The sequence below is a fragment of the Papaver somniferum genome, chromosome 6 (genome assembly GCF_003573695.1).
Source record: "Papaver somniferum cultivar HN1 chromosome 6, ASM357369v1, whole genome shotgun sequence".
NCBI lineage: Eukaryota > Viridiplantae > Streptophyta > Magnoliopsida > Ranunculales > Papaveraceae > Papaver > Papaver somniferum.
This window is the reverse complement of record NC_039363.1, coordinates 5,213,370-5,234,151: the sequence shown is the minus strand read 5'-3', so window position 1 is coordinate 5,234,151 and position 20,782 is coordinate 5,213,370.

Here is a 20,782-nt window from a genome sequence, read left to right as displayed (position 1 = left end):
CATGAACTAGTGAACCCTTAGTGACCTTTAGGTCCTAAGTTCCAGTAATACCAAAACCATCAAAACGAAAATCACATAAAAAGCACAGGAAATACCATTTTAGGCAGAGGTGTCCATGAGGTCTTGAACCTTTGCTTAGTGAGATATTACCGGAATTACTTGCTAGAGACAGTGAACTATGTCTTGAACTGCTAGAATTTGATGTAATTCGCGATAACAACCACAGGTGATATCTCCAAGATTGCTGCCAAGCTTGTGCCTTTTTGTCCAATTTGGCCCTGGACATATCCTGTTTCTCAGAATGCTCTAGATAATCAAAGCTCATATTCTCATAGGAAGCGGCCCACTTCCTCTTTCAGATAGGTGAGTTTCCATAAAGAGTGTTACTGCTACACCCCACTTCAATCTTAAATTGAAACTATAGAACTCATTAAGACTTCTTAAAATTCATCCTTCACATGCAGTCACACTATCACGTCTACACCATAGGGAAGGGACAGAGAATAAAATTCTCTGATAGTGTTTACCTTTACCCACCATAAATTAGTTGTCTCATTCGAAACCTTGATCTTGGGATCTCCAGTCAGCAAGGTTGAGTATCCTTCATGGCAAGTTTAATTTATGAGCTTAAGCCCCATCTCGATGTGTTTCTAACAATCTCTTTGGATGAACCTTTCGTCAAAGGTTGCGCGATATTCTCCTTGGACTTTATCCAATCAATGGAAATAACGCCAATTGAGATTAGTTATTTTTAGCTTTAGCTATTATAGCTTGGATAACACAGTATATAGATATAACTGGCACAGGCCTATGCCAGAGAGGAATGTCTTCTAAAAAGTATCTTAGGCACTCAGCCCCCTCTTGTGCTTTATCTATCGCAATACTCTCAGATTCCATAATGAATTGAGCAATATATGTATGTTTGGAAATCTTCCAAAACAAACCTTCCTGCTAGAGTGAAAACATATCCACTCGTAGACTTAAGACTCCTCTGAGTCAACTATCCAGTTTGCATCACAAAGTCTCTCAAGGACAGCAAGATACCTTTCATAAACCAAACAAAAGGTAATAGAGTATTTTAGGTACCGTAATACTCTACTAAGTGCATCCCAATGCTCTTACTCTGGACAACAAGTATATCTACTTAACTTACTCACACTATAGGCAATGTCTTACAGTTCATTAAATTCATCAGACATCCTATAACTCTTGAGTATTCAAGTTAAGATACTCCACTATCCTTAATTTTCTTGAGTCTACAAGAATAATCGTACGGAGTACAAGCAGGCTTACAATCACACTGATTGTATCTCTTAAGCACAAAATTCAACATAATGAGAATGACTAAGACTACATATGTTAGATTATTTTCTAATCCTCATCCCTAAGTACATCAACAGGGCCTAAGTCTTTCAAGTCAACGTTCTCATTCAGCGCATGTTTTTAGTGGAATTAGTCACATCTATGTTTGTATCAAGTATAAGAATATCATCAACATACAAGCATACAATCACACAGGCATCCTTAATAAGTTACTTGTAAATATACTTGTCAGATTCATTAACTTAAATCCACTACACATTATCACATGATCAAATTTTCCATGTCACTGTTTACGTGCTTATTTTATAAACCATACAAAATTTTGTTCAACTTACAAACTTTGTCATCATAACCTTTCACTACAAAGTCCTCAGGTTGGTCTATGTAAATTTCTTTATCTAATTCACGATTTTAGAAAAGTTGTCTTAACATCCATCTGATGTATCTCTAATTTTTTTATGACAGCAATAACAATTAGCATCTCAACGTAAGTAAATCTCGTCACATGTGAATAAGAATCAAGGAAATATACACCTTCTTTTAGTTCATAGACTTTAGCTACCAACTTAGCCTAATATTTTTCTACAGTTCCATATACCTAATGTTTCCTATTAAAGACTCATTTACATCTCATGGTCTTACTCTCTGGAGGTAAACTATAAACCTCCCAAGTCAGGTTCTGACGGACTGAGTCCATTTCACTAAATGAAGCTTCTTACCAGAATGGGGTTTCAGTAGATATCAAGGATTATTTACAAGTCCAGGGCTTAGACTACGCTAGGCATGTTATGAAGTCGGCTTCATAAGAAGTCTCAAGTCTAATTGTTTTACTTCTCTTAGGCTCAACCTTAACTTCATCTTCCTTTAAGATAAGTTCTGACTATTTGAAAATAAATCTAGGGGATCAACAACACATCTCTAATGAGGTACAGGTTTAAGAATAAACATGTTCAAAGAACTCAGCATCCCTAGATTATGTAATAGTATTCACAACAAAGTCAGAAAAATCACACCAAAAGTATGAAAGATCAGAACACACAACCAAAAATCTATATGTAGAAGTATACTCAGCATACCTTATATGAAGACATAATCACCATTTTTGGTTTCCATCTAGTTCTTCTAGGAAGAGGAATGACAATCTTAGTCAAACACCCCCACACTTTGACATATTCATAAGAAGGTCATCTACCTTTCCATAAATCATATGGAGTTTCATCTGATCCTTAAGGGTACTATATTCAGGATATACTAGTTAAGAGGACTTCCTCCTCCCACAAGACCGAAGGTAATCCTGAACTAATCAACATGGTAATTATGATCTCCTTAAGGATGCAATTAATATGTTCAAGTCTTCTAATTGGTTATCAATTTCAAGTTTATAAATCTTAAGGCTTCTAAGGCATCATCCTTATCCCTAAGCAATTATACAAGATAGTACCTCGTACAATCACCTACGGAAGTTATAAACCATCTTTTACCATAGTGGTTTTGGGTTGAACTCATGTCAACTAGGCCTAACTGAATTAATTCTAAGGGATTAGAATTACTATGAACATTTGTGCTAAAAGATTTTATAACATATTCATTTCACTTTTGTGTTCAAGATCCAAACTAAATTTGGGTATGAAGCCTATGCTAGGAAGTTTATACATTAACTTATAAGTTTACGGTTCCAAGTCTACCATGCAAAACATTCAAAGACACACAAAAGAAAGCACAAGAATCAACTATGTTCACTTCATCAGATTTTCCTTCAAACTTATATAGACCCTAAGTCCTATAACTGTTTCCTAACAAATCAATACCCTTAGTTATAACAAGTTTTCCACATTTAATTAAAATCTTCAATCTTTTACCATCTTCAAGAGAACAAGATACAATATTATTTCATATGCTCGGAACATGAAAACTTCATTCAGTGTGAGAATATTACAGATATGAACTTATGCTCGACCTTTCCCTTTTATGCAACCTCTATCGCAGATGAGTTACTCATATAGAGTTTCTCGACATCCATTATCCTCTGATAAGAGGTGAACCGGTCTCTGTTTCAACAAACATACTTAGTGGCTCTAGAATCCACCCACCAGTCTCTCACATTGGTTATTAAAATAACTTCCGACATCATGTCAATGAACTGATTCTAATTTGTTTCAACTAAATTAGCATTAACTTTTTACTTATTAAGGTTTTATATTGTCTACACTTTACTGTCGTATGGCCAGGAATTTTACAAACATAACAATCACCTTTAATTAAAGTAATGCCGGATTCAGTTTTACGAAACATACCTTTCTTATGAAGACTACGCTTAGAGTTGTGTTTGATGTTCTCGCCTTTGTCAGCTTTGGAAGACTTGTGTTCATCCACATGCGCCTGGTAGCCATGTTCCTTTTCAATTTCATGTCACAATCTTCGTTTATACTCTGACCACGGACAAGGTAATTTTCCAATCACCTAATACACCACATCTCACAAACCTTAGTTCCGAAACGAAAGATAAAATATGAGTTTTGAAGATAATATCTAGATTTACAAACTTCGTTTGAACCACCATATCAAAAAACTCATGATTACCCCATAAAAAAATACTTTAGTTAACAACAAAAGTTTGTCCGTCAGAATTTTTCAGGAACATTTGTCTTTTTTGTAAAATATCAAAAAAAATACTTTTACAACTCCAAAAAATCTGAAATTTTAAGTGGGTAACTATCAGGATGTCTACTACGTTGTGTCAAAAGGATTCATCGAAATTCCTTCTAGGTTAATAGATAATCTCGAAACTCTACAGCTGACCAAGAAAATTGTTTTTGTTTTTCACTCCACAATTAACATCCATGATTCACAAACCAACCAACCATTTTCGACTATTACAAATTATAATGTCTTAAGATTGTTGGGTGAAATAATTAAAATAAAGAAAAAATCAAATAAGCAAAAGTTATTGATACTTATCTCCTTTATAATGGAATTGAAGCATGGACCTTTTCTTATTCAATTCATCAGCAACGGGTAAGAAAGGGTTTAATTTTTGATCCTCCTGACCATTAAAATGTAAGCCAATCCTAAGCATTAGGGTGTTTGAACAAGAAAAAGAAAGAACAAATGATCGATATAATGTCATGAACAATAAGCCCACGAGAAAGTTCAATATATAGCTACTAGCGAGGTTAGTTACCTTGTTAAATCGAACAACCCGTGAAGCACGTTCAGTATTCTTTACTATTTTATCGACTTCCCTAATAACTTGATCGGCAGCATCCCCGCATCCATTTTTCTCAACACAAAATTGGTCAAAAAGACCAATTGCAACAAATCCTGGGTGAAATATATTCTTAGGTTTGGATACTGTTCATATAACCAAAAAACAGAAAAATACTGTTCATTTATCCAAAATGGATATTTCACCCAGAATCTTTTTTATTAATTAATTGGAACAGACCAATATGTCCCTATCTTCTACAAATGTTTACTGGGTTGTTTAAGAACAGAGTACAACGACAAAAAACAAAAAAACAGAGTACAACAACAAAATAATAATAATTAATTGCTCTGTTTTTGCTCTGTTTTACGAGTTAATTGCAAGCAAAACAGAGTACTAAATCAGAGAAAAAAACAGAGTACTAAATCAGAGCAAAAAACAGAGTACATAAAACAAAGTAAAAAACATAGTATGTAACACAGATACACACATAAAACAAAGTACATAAAAAAGAGTAAAAAACAGAGTTAATTGCTCTGTTTCGCTGTACAAGCAAAACAGAGCTTGTACAGCAAGCTAACATGAAAACTACGACGATACCCATAATCACTTCCAGATACCCATAATCAGTTCCAGATACATGGTTATACACTTAAATTATCTCCTCTAATCGATTCTTCAAATACACTGGGAAAAAAAACGACTTCATACATAGTTAATAACTCCTGTGGTTGACCTGATATGATTAGGATACATATGAAATTAGCTTTCTGATAACAAGATAAAAGGTTATGGAAACATATATTTTACCATGAGAAAATTTTGAAAGAATTTTCAGTAAAAGTGCTCCCTGGCCAGCCTACAGATAATTAGTGAATCAACGGTCAGTGGAACTACTCGGATTCGATCAAATTGCAAGACATTTAAAATGCAGCCCATTCAAAAGGAAAATTTAATACATACTTTTGATTATGTTATTTCCCCATAGCTAGCATGCTCTTTCACCACGGCCACTGGTGAAGAAATTATGCGTGACTTCAACTTTGGAAGTGTTGTTTTAATATGTTGCACTAAAATCTACAAGTAATCGATTGATAAGCATAAGGTATAAATTGGGATTGAAACAGAACTAAAAGATGTCAAGAACCTGATATGTACAAGTTCAGATGCACTAAGACTATCACTATGAAACTGGTGCACTATAAAATGAGATTGCTGGTTATTAAACACACTATTACTACTACTTAAACACGTACTCACACATTAAACCTGGATGAAACTAGTTTCATCCTAGTTTAAAAGTGCTGAAACAATATACACCAAAAATTAAACCTAAATAGAACTGATATCACCTTAGTTTTTACTATACTAAACCTGGATGAAAACCATTTTCATCATAGTTTAAACATGCTGAAATTATATACAACAAAAATTAAATCTAAATGGAACTGATTTCATCCTAGTTTATATTATATTAAACCTGGATGAAACTGGTTTTCATCCTAGTATAAAGATACTTAATTACATCAAATAACATGAAAACTAGGACGCGGACAAATAACATGAAAACCAGTTACATCCTATTTTTATGCTAGATGAAAACCAGTTACATCCTCCTTATTATCATCTTTATTAAAACTTGCATGTATCATATGAAAACCAGTTACATCCTATCTTAGTTCTAGATGAAAACCAGTTACATCCTTAACCATTTAGCCATAAAAACACACTTGGGCATTTCTTACAAACACTTGTTGCGGCACGACTTCGATAACCAGATGCAAACCATACAATACACACAACCAGATGCAAACCATTTTCATCCACAACATAAACTTTAAATTCATTACAATAACCAACTAAAATCCAGTTACACTGAATTTGAAATCAATTACAATCAAAAACACAATTAAGGTTAAGAAATTTACCAATTGATTAATGGCATTTCAACTGATTTGAATCCAACCAAAAATTCCCCAATCACATCACATCTTTGCTGATTTCAACATTACCCCATCCTACCAGCATAAAGTGAAGATGAGAAATAGAATATCGATGAAGAAATTTACTTCCAGAGGAGGCGCCGTTGAAACTCATCATGACAGAAACAATCAGAAATTAGATCCAGAATTGAAAGATAAATAGGTATTGATGATTAGGGTTTCTTAGGATAAAGTCTTTTAACATCTTTTCCAAGGGGATTCAACCAGAAGAGATTGAATTGAGAAAAGGTCATACAACACCAGGAGTTTTCAGAAAATAAAAAATCCTAAATCAAACATGCAATTAATAATTAGTCAATTCTCGTTTAACGAATTCAAATCAAACATAAGAACCCTAATGCTATACCGCCTTTACCCTAAATCAGATGAATTACCTCTTGTTGTTAGTTTCTAATATAAACAAAGACGTCGAGTGGTCATGGTGTCGCTGTGAATTGGTTGTGGTGGTGTTTCTGTGAAGAATGAAGAAGAAGGATACGTTGCAGACGCTGATGGAGAGAGAGATGGTAATGGTTTTTTTAGATCTGGTTATGTGGAGGCGGAGAAGACGAGAAGAAATGTTAAGTAGCAGTGATAGAAAGGGTAGTTTAGTCTCTCCACACTAAAAAGATTTCATTGGCTATTTGACCCCGGCCGAATCCTAACTGTCTATATGGCCCATAAAACTCCCTTTTTTGGCTATATAGCCCATTTTCTGTTTTCTCAAAGCCATAACCAATTTATTCCGCGACTGCCATTTTTGTGTCACAGACATTCATAGTTTTATGGAGCGAGTGAAAGGGAACTTGAAAACAAGAAACACTAATAACTGGAAAACTGAATAGAACGTACTCAAAAGTATTACCTCTGCAATGAATGGGTGGGTACACCTTAACAAACCCAGGAAGGAAATTCTTAAAGAGTACTTGATACTGGCAGCATGACTCCCAGGTGTCTCAAAATTTTGATCAAATCCGAGTAATGCTGATAGAATAGTAGTGCAATGCATTGAACGTTTCCTTGCGATAACAGCGAGACTGTCAAGCAGAAAGGTCATGTCAGGCTACTAGACAGATTTTCACAAAGACATGTAGTACAGTAGTAGCCTTTAATGCGCACAACATAATGTAAGGAATAAAAATCATTTGTATCAAAGTTCAGCATCGACAAACAAATGATAGTGAAATGGATACAAAATAAAGAATAGATACTCATGCACCTAAAGACAAACAATTTATTAAAATGGCACTCCAAATAGGAAATGCAGCCAAAACAAACATAGTAAATTTGATAGCAGGTACAAGCAATTCCTATAACGCAGATTAACCCCAATGGGACTTTGAAGCCAAAACAATGTGACCTTCCACAAGTAAATATCAATGAGTGTAACACCATCAGCCTTGGTCTCAAACACATATGTTAAGGCAATTTTCTAAATCTAACAGAATTGGACAGAGAACGCAGTTCCACCCCATAACCTGACAAACTTAAGTATAGTATGAGTCTTCCTTTAGATCAACTAACTGAACCATAGCAAATGAAATGGTTCAGCGTTTTCCATTGGGAAATGGTGGTTTCATCTACATACGTGGTAGAAGTAAAATTAATTTGGTTAAGTAATCTACTGATTTGTCAGTGTTAACATGTCTAGACAAGCTCTATGTATCATTGATAAGCAGACAAGTAATGACCAGTTCAACATCCACATACGTATTTATTTCTACTTTTCTAGCATAACATGATCCGCAGAACTGCAGAGTAAATAGACACACTCCTTTTAGGTAATCAAACTTCAGACAATGGAAACCCTGTAACTTCCAGAGCTTCCCATTTGAGTCTCAAATCCTTTTGCACAGAAACGAACTCAATTTAAAATCTCCCTAGCCTTAAAAATCCAACAGATACTTCAGACAATGGAAACCCTGTAACTTCCAGATATTCAATTGCTTTTCCAGGATGAAGTAACAGGGAGGACTTGCACATTGTTCCAACAGAAGAAAATACAACAAAAGGCGAAGAACTTTCTCGATGAGTTTTCTCCCATGATCATTGAGTTATATTGGAAATGTTCTTGAAAATATGTTTATTGTAACAAGCAACAAAATCTCCTCCCTCATTCCTAATGATGCCTCCAATACCTGCACAACCATTTTCATTAGCTGATCCATCAGTATTAAGTTTATGAAAACCAACACCAGGGGCCTTCCAGGCAATGTGAATCTCCTCCTTGTTATTAATTTGCTGTTTCGTTCCCTTATTAGCATAATGAAACTCTCTAGGACTTTGCAGAGCTTTAGCAAGGACTAAAGGAGCATGAAATTTCACATTTTCAAAAACATATTTGTTCCTGTGTATCCAAATACTCCAAAGGATAAAGGGACAGACCTCCTTCCATTCCATGCCTCCTATTTTAACATCAATAGAGCAAATTCTTTTGAAGAAAGTTGGAGAGATAGGTTCAAGATCAAACTGCACTCCAAATCTATCAAACTGCAAATTTATTTGTTGATGTTCCAACTTATCAAACCCGCTATCAAACACCTTTGGGCATGATTTATAAAGGGATATCACTATTAGCAAGATGAAACCAGTCGAGTAATCTCACAGTCAGGATCCGTTATCATATATTTGTCTCATATGAAATGACATCATCCTCGAGTCAGTGATACTGGTTTTTCCATTATAAATTGTGCATTTTCGTTGTTCACGATGCTAGGTTGTTAGCTTTTTTATTACTTTTCCAATTAACGGTAAGTTGGATGCGTGAGTATTACTATATGGGTTCTCGGCATATATATATATATATGTATATATTTTAATATCTGCTTCCAAAAAGGATAAATTTTAATGTTTAACCCAACTCATATTTCTGGTTGGGATAGTTTGAGACTCGTTAAAAATGTATCTAACTAGTTTGAACAATATTTTTTATTCTTTTTATAATCCATTTATTTAAAGATTACTAAGACGTTACATACACAGCGGCAGAGCCCTAGATTATAGAAAAATTATTGTAATCTAACCAATGCATTGGAGCTTCTAGTTCACTTGAATATTTAGTTATTTTACTTAGTTGCAAAACATGTGATACAGTAATCCTAGCAAGATAATGGAGATGAATAAGATACAATGAGAAACAAAACAAAAAAAAAGACAATGGCTTCACAAACGAACCCGATGCTAAAATTTATGTTTTCAGGCAAGTCTTACTCTAACAACACGAATATTATTTCTTCTCAAATCAATTCAATCCCTCAGTACCTTTTTAATTGGTTAACGAATCTTAAATGGAGATGATATCCCAAAACCCCACATATCCAAACATAAAATCCTACTAAGCTACGGACTAACAATAATTCAAAATACTAATTGATAACTAAATGACTCTGAACAACGAAGTACACTATTAATAACACGTTATAACTAGTTTCGAATGAATAGAACAATTCACACTTATTTTTTTGACTTCTTTTAAGTTACTGGCAAAAGCTGAAAAATGAGAAATCTATGCTAGTACATGATACACATTTTTGTGTTAAATTTGATCTCGATTCTATATATTGTTGGCACTCGATTTTGTATTTATTATGGTATTTTATGTGTTAGTAGATATTTTCGGACAGTAAACATTTTTTGAAAAAATCGGCTCGAAAGTCGTCAAAGGCACCTGGAGGAAGTGTTATTGGCACCCACACTTTGGATAATGGCAACCCAGAAAGTACTACGTGCAACCCATCTTCTTCGTCACTGAGAACTAGGGCTGCACAAAAACGACCAAACCCACCAACCCAACACGCCTAGGTGCGGGTCGGTTATGTGTGACAACATCAGAACCCATCGTAAGATTGTTCTAACGCTTGGATTTCCTATCCTAAAATGCAGTTGTCCGAGACACTTACTGGGAGGGTGACAAGTTGAAATTTGCTAACCATTCTCCTGATCCAAATTGCTACACTAATGTCTTTTGTTGTATCCTCCCTCCCTTTTACAATTAAGCTCCTCTTCATTCAATCACAATATCTTGGTTTCCATTGTAATGATGGTTTATGTGACTTCGTGACAGGTGATGATGGTAGCAGGTGATCACAAAGTTGGGATATTTGCTAATCAAAAGATTAATGCGGGAGAGGAACCCTTTTATGATTACCATTATGCACCTGACAACGCTGCTTCTTGGGCAAAGAAGCTTTAAATTACAGGGTAAAGAAAGGTGGAGGTAGTGGTGCAGCAAAGAAACATGCATGGTACCAGAATAGAGAAGTTTGGTGAAGCTCTCAATTAGCATCCGTATGTCAATTAGGGAATCAATGAAGGGATAAGTGAGCTTAACAAGGACACATCAACAAAAAAAAAATGTATGTTTAATTCGCTCAAAAAGAAAAAATAAAAAAACATGTTGCCTTTGGGGATCGAACCTGGGTCCCCGGGTAACAGGGGGAATACTTAGCAATATACTACAACGACTGAAGTTGTTATTCTTGTGTAATGACTATACAGATCAAAGCCAGATGGTGAGATTAAACACTAATACATGACCGAGGTTCAATCGGGAAAAAGGTTTCTCCTATCATCACATGATGATAGACACCGTTGTGGCTGATTAAGTATCAGTTTGTAGGTGTTCCAAATTATCCCAAAGGGCTGGCGGAGTCAGAAAAACACATCAAGGGGGCTAAAATTATTAAAAAAATATAGAAATTTTGGCGGACAAAATATTACATGTTTGGTGGGTTAAACCCAACAAATAGATAAAATAGAGGATTTTGATGCAAATATAAAAATGTGGAGGGTGTTAGAGCCAAGGTTAGTCAACCCTTGGCTCTGACCCTGTCTCGAGTGTTTTAAAAAAAAGTAATTTTATATAACTTCGAGAGAAAAAAGGCTTGATAATATACACATAAAATCCGACTTTGATTCAGTTATATTCTCCGAGTCCTTTTGATTCAACTTTGAATATATCATGTAGGAGATAGATTATTAGTTTGGTGTATATCCACTGGCACAATGGTTCATATGTTAGCTTAACACCTTAGTATTACGGTGTATAATGGCATGCATAAGTTTGCATGAGTCCAAGTGCCCAACACCTTAAAACCTCGTTAATAAAATTTCTGTTATATTGTGTTTTTCCTTTTCCTTTTCCGCATTATATTATTTTATATTTAAAATGGGAACACCAGAAGTAGTACGTGTCGAATCTAAATGGTGTAATTAAGCCTTTATTATATTTTACTCGTTCTTGTAGAATTTGTATCTTGAAAATTAGATAAGAAGTTTCGTACTTTCCAGAATTCAGATCCTCTTGATGTGAATACGGCTAAATTGAACTTGGATATCGATTTGCGAGATCGTCCAAGAACTCTTCTACACAATCAGGTTCACGGACTTTGTTGTCTAGATATATTTATTCTGGCAGAGATAAGAGAATAACTATATATACATATTGTTCAAGGATCTTTAATTAGAAAAACTTGTAATTGTATTATGTTTTGTCCATACAGGTTTCCGAACGAAAAGGTCGGTGGTGTACTTGGTAACTTATCATCTTCAATTGGTATCTGAGTAGGCAAACACCGTTAAGCAGTGTTTTAACAATATCATATCATGTAATGACTATGTCGTTAAGCAGTGCTTTAACAATATCATATCATCTAATCACCACTAAAAACTTGTATAACAATCTTGTCGTTTGTGCTACGTTGTTGATCATCTTATTTCTATAAGTTAATAAGAACTCTCTCCTCCACTTACTGAAACTGTTTACTATTAATTACTTGCATATAATATTAGTGCTTAAGTTATATAATTAATATCTTAATTATTAATATTTCCTTTTTAGTTTTGTTAATTTTGCTTCCTCAACAACACATTCATTTGAATGTGCCTCAAGGTTAAAACTATGTTGCCGTTAAATTTTTTTATCGTGTCCAACCATAATGTTGTTGTTATTGCGATCTATTATCACCGCATAAGTACCTCGACCAGAACCTGAACCACCCGGATATGAACTGTTCTGTGAGGCAAATCTGAACCGTTAAAATTACAATTAATAAAGCCTCCTCGAGGCCCAAGCATTTCGTTGGAAACATAAGGAAGTCCACTCCTCGATTTAGGTTGGATCTACTACTGTATAAGGTCTTGATGGTTTTTCATATCGATGGCTAGCTCCGGTAGCTACTAGAAGAAGAGGGTGTCGAGGCACATGCGAGTCTTGTTTTAGAAGATGAGTTAACGTAAAAAGTTAGAAATCAAGATATGAGGTTATCTTCACTACTGATGCTTTATCTAAAAGTGATCATCTTTTTTTCCTATGGAGAATTTAAGACTGGACCCCCTGATACAGTTTGTAACTCAATTTCCTTAACAATGGAGATGACCTTAGAAAAATGTGATACAATCACCTTAGAAAGATCATGGAGATGAAAAAGATACAATGGAAAAGAAAAAAAAAACTATGGGTTCACAGACAAATCCAACATTACAATTTGGGTTTTCAGACAAGCTTTACAATTATAAATTCAATCCTACAATACCTTCTTAATTGGTGCATAAATCCTAAATATAAAAACTACATAAGATATCCCAAAATCCCACCTATCCAAATATAAAATATTAGAAACTACGACGACCTAACACTAATTCAAAATATAAACTGATAACTAAATGAAACCTAATAACTAAGGACACTATTAATAACACGCTATACAGTAACTAGTTTGAACGCGTAAAACAATTCAAATTTATTCTTTAAGTTGCTGTCACATGCTGAAAAATGGGAAGCCAATGCTGGTATAAAAATCTCAATATGTGTATTTAGCAAAAGTTGTGTGGTTTAGTGTGATACGATATAGATATAATCCTTGCTATTGGTTTTTGTTTCAATATTATTGAGTTTAACTATGGTTCATTATTCATAATACTGGCATTATTAGCAGAATGACAATTATATCTTGGTTAATTAAGAAGGACGGACACACCTCAGTCTACAGTAACAAGTTATATGCTCCCCTGCAAACAACTAAAAAAATTACATTTTTTTTGGATATTTATGCAAGAATTCGTGATGACAGTACTGTCACCAATACTGCTGGCCCAATACCAAAATGAATTAGACCTAACGAACTTTTTTTAAAGATTAACAGTGATTTTGATAAGAGAGTTGCTAAGTGGAAAGGTAAGTACTTCAATTAGGCAGGTAGATCTGTTATGGTACAAAATGTGCTAAAGTTTTCTCATATATATCACATGAACACTTTTTTTTTATTCCTGACACTATCATTAACAACATAGAATCTTCACAAAGAGATTTTTGATGGGGTAAATCTAGTCTAGGGGTATTTACTTTAGAGCTTGGCTTAGAATATGTACTCATAAATATCATGGGGGTTTAGGTATTGGAAACCTCAAATATGTGAATCTTTCTCTTTTATCTAAAATTACTTGGAATTTGATACACAATCCTAATGATTTCTGGGTAATTATTCTAAGATGCAAGTATTTTAAAAACTGTCATCATATTCACTATCCCAAGAAGGTTGATTGTTCTTGGGCTTGGAGGAGTATTAGTGGTGGCATTGATTTCATTTCCCAAAATTCTATTTGGGAAGTCAAGAATGGTAAAAATATTTCTGGTTTTGATGATAAGTGGTTTCCTAACCCTGTTGAGCCTATACATATAGCCAGACCTAATCCTAAACTTAAAGTTTCTTCCTACTAAAAGTTGGATCCCTAAATTAGTTAGTGCCCTTTTCACCCCTCCGAATGCTAAGGCTATTCTAGAAAGTAGGATTCCCTTATCAGGGGATGATAGACTCATCTGGCCACACTCCAAAAATGGCAGGTTCTCGGTGAAGTCAACATACAAGGTCATTTCAGGTGAGATTAATTGCATGAACAATAATCAGAGTAATAACCCTTTCTACAAGGCCTTATAGAAACTTTTTATTCTACCAAGAGTCTATTTTTTTATATGGAAGTGTCATGAAAACATTCTTCCAGCTAAATCCATTCTTGCTAGGTATAATAATAACCATGATTTACATTGCAACATGTGTAATTCTGGGAAGATTGAATCCCCTGAACACATTATATTTCAATGTATGTTTGCTAAATCTGCCTGGTCTCTAACCCCTTATGCTGATTTAATTGAGAATGATTGGAACTCTCTTATTAGCATCCATGATTGGGTTATTTAGTGAACTACTGATAACACTTTGAGAGAAAGGGATTGTGCTGATTTTTCAATTGCCTAGAGCATTTGGAAAGATAGATGTTTTCATATCTTTCAAAGGAAATCTCTAAATCATCACTCTACTTCCAGATTAGCCCTCAAATTAGTAAATGATACAGAGACATATTTATGTAATGATGTTTCTCATACAACTAATATCCCTGATTTGGTTGAAGAAAAATATCTCTTGTTACTAGTTCTTTGCCAGAAGACTCTGTGATTATTTTTAGTGATACAGCTTATGACAAAGATACTAATATCTCTGAAATTGGTGTGATTTTGACTGATATTTCAGGGAATTTCATTGTCCGGTATGGAGTCATGAAATAAACCGTGATGCTTATTTTTGTCATAAAACTAAAACTGGTATGGAGTCATGAAATAATAATTAGAATTTTTTTCAATTTATCACATTGGATCTAGATGCACGATCTTCCTTAAAGCACAAGATTCTAAACGTTCTAAAGATGCTAAAATATGTAACTTGAGCAATTAATGTGGGTCACATAAACGTAATCTTGGAGATTGACTACCAGAATTTGATCAAGACTACTCACGGCAAGGATTCATTCCATGGGATCTTAGAGGAATCATTTATGGCATTAGTTTTTAACTGACTTTTTCTAGATGGTTGGCAATGTATGCACACAAATAGATCAACTGTTCGAGCATCAGAAGTTCAGTCCACCAAGCATTATATAGCAAGTTTGGTTGTCAAATTTAGTTCTAGAACTCGCCAGCTAAATTGCTTACTAAAAAGTCAACTCCATTAGGTTGGACTTAGGATATCAAAATGTCGAGAGAGAACTCTAGTTAATCACTACAGAAATATTGAAAACGAAGACATCATCCTTCATACTTAGGTCAATTATTGAATGATTGTTCATTTTCTACCTTATTTGCGGTCTTATTCGTTAAAAACATATCATGCCAAGTTTGCTTATAAGGTTTTATTATATAAGGTGACTTGATCATTATCTGTGATCAAAGTGTCTAATGAATGATAAACACTAGTTGTTCTGCAACTTACTGTATTGAGTTACAAAGTATTATTTTCTATACTATTAAACTTTAGTATGAGTCTGTGTTTTGAAAACATATTAGAAATAAATTTCATAAACATGATTAAAATCCAGTTTCAACGCGAACTTAGTTTTGGATTCAAATAATTGAATTCCAAGATTGATCCCAGAACCGATCCTAGGTCTGGTACGATCCTAGAATCGATTCTGACTTGTATTTTCAAAAACACCGACCACTGTTTTCTAACTTGTTATTATTTTTGAATTGCAATGTATTCAACTACATATATGCCGGTCACTCTTTTCATAAATTTCATTTAATTTTTGATTCATAGATCGAATTTCACCAGCCTTCTTGAAATGAAACATAACATGGTTGGACAATGGAGCAAGAGTATGTACCTTATATTTATGATGATATGTTGTTTTGCATGAAAACCCCATCTGTAACGTCGTTGACATCACAAACGTCTTCAAGCCTTCTCAACCAAAGTCCCATAATAGGTTCATTAAATAAAAATTCCTCGACAAAAGTTACTAAAGCTTGATCTGAATTTAAGGTTTCCTTAAGCTTTCTCAAATCAACTTTTACACCACCGACAAATTCCGACCATACCAACTCGGTTCACTTTCGAATTGATGGTAATAGATTTTAAAATCAATAAAATAGAGCTCCTTGATTTCTGTACGGGTTTAGTCATAAAAACGAGCCATACTGTACAATCTGTTGCATAAAGGAGTAGGCGTAAAAATAAAATTTCGTGTGATTTTTTTGCTTCCAGAAGTCAAAATGCAACTTATGGAGTTGTATCCAAGCGTGCATGACGCGCTTTAAAAAGTGATGCGCGTATTCCCAATATAAAATACTTATTGTTTTACGGTTCTCACACCCAACCCAGCATATCTCGTGCTCTGTCTTATTTTCTTACACGCCACGTTATTTTTTCTTTTCTTTTTTTCTTAAACCCTCGCACACCACGGAGCTTGGTTTTCAGTTTAAATCCTCCAGTTCATTCTAGGGTTTTCAAAACCCATAATTTCACCTGAAGAGTTAACAATCTCTTCCTAAATTACATTGCATTATATGATTTAGATGATCAAAGAAGAATCAGAATCAACCATTACTCAAACTGCTGAAAATCGAAAATCAAATTTGTGTAATAGAAGATATGATCAGTAATTTATTCCTCCTCTTAATGTCATCATCATTAGCTTAAGTCATCAATCTATCATCTTCTTCCATTTAGAAATACCATGGATACCACTATTTATGATGATCAACGCCGTGAAGTCTAATGCTCAACTACACAATTTATCCTAGTCCTAGACATCTATAAGTAGACTAGAAATCAAGACTTATAGTTTTGATCACTAACATGGACAAACAAGCTTGAGATAGTAACGTTTGCGAGTTCGACCGGGCAGTGCTCTAACATATGTGATACGATCACCTTCAGAAGTTAATGGGGATGAAGAAGATACAACGGAAAATAAAAAATTACAATGGGTGCACAGACAAACCCAACGTTGAAATTTAGGTTTTCAAGCGAGCCTCATGGTCGTAACAACACAAATGTTATTCCTTTTCAAATAATTTCAATCACTGGATATCTTATCAATTGGTTCACAAATCTCAAATAAAGATTACATAAGATATTCCAAAATCCCACTTATCTAAACATAAAATTCTATAAACTACGAAATACCACTAATTGAAAATACTAACCGACAATTAATCAACTCCTAAGTACTAAGGATACTATCAATATCCCGTTATCACTGGTCCAATTGAGAACAATTCATACTTATTCTTTTAACTTCTTATAAGTTATCGGAAAAAAGCTGAACAAATAAGAGATCGATGCTAGTTCACAAATCTAAATATGTGTATTTGGCAAAAGATATGTGGTTCATTGTGAAAGAATATGAATATAATCCTTGCAATTGGTTTTCATTTCAATGTATAATTCACATATGGTTCATCATTCGTAATACTAACATTATTGTCAGAACTGGTGTAGCTTGGTTCATTAGGAATGACAGATACACTTTATCTACAATAAAAAGGCATATATTCCCCTGCAAACCACTAAAAAAATACAGTTGGAAATGTATGGAAGAATTACTAATGAAACTATTTCCACCAATACTACTAGCCATGTGCAAAAATAGATTACATCTCGCGGAAATTTTGTTAAGAGTATCTTTGATGCTTCTTTTTGTCATAAAACATAAACTGGTGAATATGAAGTTATGGACCAATAATTAGAAATGTTGCAGCTTTACATACTAGATTTAGATGCACAGTATTCCTTGAAGCTCTATATTCTAAAATGTCTAGAAACAGTAGAATTATTAACTTGGAAAATTAATGTGGATCACACAAACGTAACCTTGGAGATTGATTACCAGAGTTTGATCAATACTACTCACAACAAGGATTCAAAAATTCCATATATGGGATCTTAGAGAAATCATTTATGACATTAGTTTTTAATTGAGTTTTTTAAATAGTTAGCAATATGTGCACACAAATAGATTAATTGTTCCAGTACCGCTCGGTTGATTCCAAGAAACATCGGTATGCCAAGTTTGGTTGTCAAGTTTAATTCTAAAACTCGTCGCTTGAATTTCTTACAAAAGTCAACTTCATTAGGTTAGGCTTACGACATCAGAATGTTAAGAGAGAACTCTAGTTACTCATTAAAGACATATTAAACAACAAACAAAAACATGATCCTTCGGATTAAGGTTAGTAACTATTAAATGATTGTTCATTTTCAATCTTGTTTACAGTCTTATTCATTGAAAACATAACATGTGAAGTTTGTTTACAAGGTTTGACTTAATCATTATCTATGCTCAATGTGTCTAAAAATTGATATACATTAGTTGTTCTACAACTTATTGTATTGAGTAACAAAGTACCCTTTTCTATATTTTCCATAATTTTTTTATTGCACTAATGTTGTACTTGTTATTAATTAAAGTTGAACTTCCGGTATGTATCGTGCTTTAGAAACATATTAGAAAGAGATTTCATAAACATGATTAAAAGCTAGTTTTAACACGAACTTAGTTTTGTATTCAAATAATTGGATTCACCAGGATTGATCCTATAACCGATCTCAGGTCTGACACGATCCCAAAATCGATTTTAAATTGTAGTTTCGAATACACGTATCACTGTTTTCTAAATTGGTATTATTTTTGAATTGCAATGTATTCAGCAACATATTTATACCGATCACTGTTTTTAAATTTCATCTAACTTTTGACTTATAACTCGATTTTTACCAGCCTCCTTAAAACGAAATAGAATTGGGTTTGTATAATGGAACAAGAGCGTGTACTTTGTGTTATGATGATATATTGCTTCGCATGAAAACCCATCCATAACGTCGTATGCTTCACAAACATCTTCAATCCTTCTCAACCAAAGTCCCACATTAGGTTCATTATTTCTTTTTCCCCCTCAGTACTAATAATATGGATCGATTTGACTTTAGGTTTTCAAAACTTTCTCAAATCAACTTTTACACCACATAGCCGATAAATTCCGACCATATCAACTCGGTTCACTTCCTAATTTAATATTAAGTATTCACACACAAGCAGCCGAGCAAGGACGAGGCAATTTATAAACTAGCTAGATAAGAGGATAAACTCTAGCTTTCAAGATAACTACCATGGACTCAATATAAGACTTAATGAGGCTAAGTGAAGTGTAGTCAAGTCACCTACTGGAAAATAGGATCAAGTCGGTTGTAAATTCTGTAACTAGTTTTACCCAGGTTTAATATCCTATAATCTATAAATAGGAATAAGCAAAGCAAATGTAATCATCCTAGTAAGCCTGGAGATCAATCCAATTCACCCTACGGGGTTTCATAGTGGATGTAGGCGTTAGTGACGAACCACTCTAATCTTTGTCTTCTAATTTCATTTTTGATTTTGTTTTCTCTAATCGATGATCTGTCTCGATACCCATATGTTATTATGGTATCAGAACGGGGAGACCCGCTCAAAACGCTTCCGCTTCCATTTCTTTTTGCTATAGATTTTCAATGATTTTTTTGTACTAATCTTCAATAGTAACACATTTTTCTCTATTGATGATTATTTAATTTTTTATTATCCATCAGAGTTGTCATCCAATAACTCTTCCTAATCTTATTTTTGAGATCTTTTTATTCACGTCAAACATATTATTTTGTTAAGATAAAGTTTCATTAGAATTCTGTTTTCAACAATTGATACTACCTAAATCAATTGAGTTTTTGTTGGTTGTTATTCTAACAATTGGTTTCCATCAAAGTGACGTGGATGATCAAATATACATTCACTGAAATACTTTTATTGAACTATCATCGGTTGTTGTTATTGTTTTGTTGTTCTGCATAACTAAAGTAACAATGACTTCTCTAGTTCTCTTTCTATGTGTGGTGTTACAAATTATTCATCCACGCATCAATCCTTTTGGTTATTTGTTCAAGATTTTTGTCCCAAAGTCTTTCCTTTTATCAAAATTATTTGGAATACAAATTCAATTCTGAATATATTCTTTGATATCCAAATATATTTGTTTCTTTCCGAAACTCTTTATTCCTTAAATATACGTCCCAACTTCCGGGAAGTTAATTCAATCCAAAGATTTTATCCTTTGGTTTCCAAACCTGTTATAATAATTTCATAATGTTTGCTGCGCAAATTTGGTTCATTTTCTGAACATCATTAATCTCTCATCATCATGAGTTTCTTCTCATATTTTTATGACTATGGATATCGATCATAGTTTCATGACTATGTGCAGAAGACGATAGTTTCATGACTTTGTTGTTTTCTTTTCATGCTCTTGTCGCAAAGATTCAAGGAAACTCCATCACAAAGAGTATTCTATTTTCCGAATATCTTGTTATCACTTTTAAGTTTTAACAAGTTTATCTCATTGAAGTTTTGCTTTATCAAGACCTAATATTTTCATGTACACAGTTGGATTCTCCAATTCAATAGTTCAAAC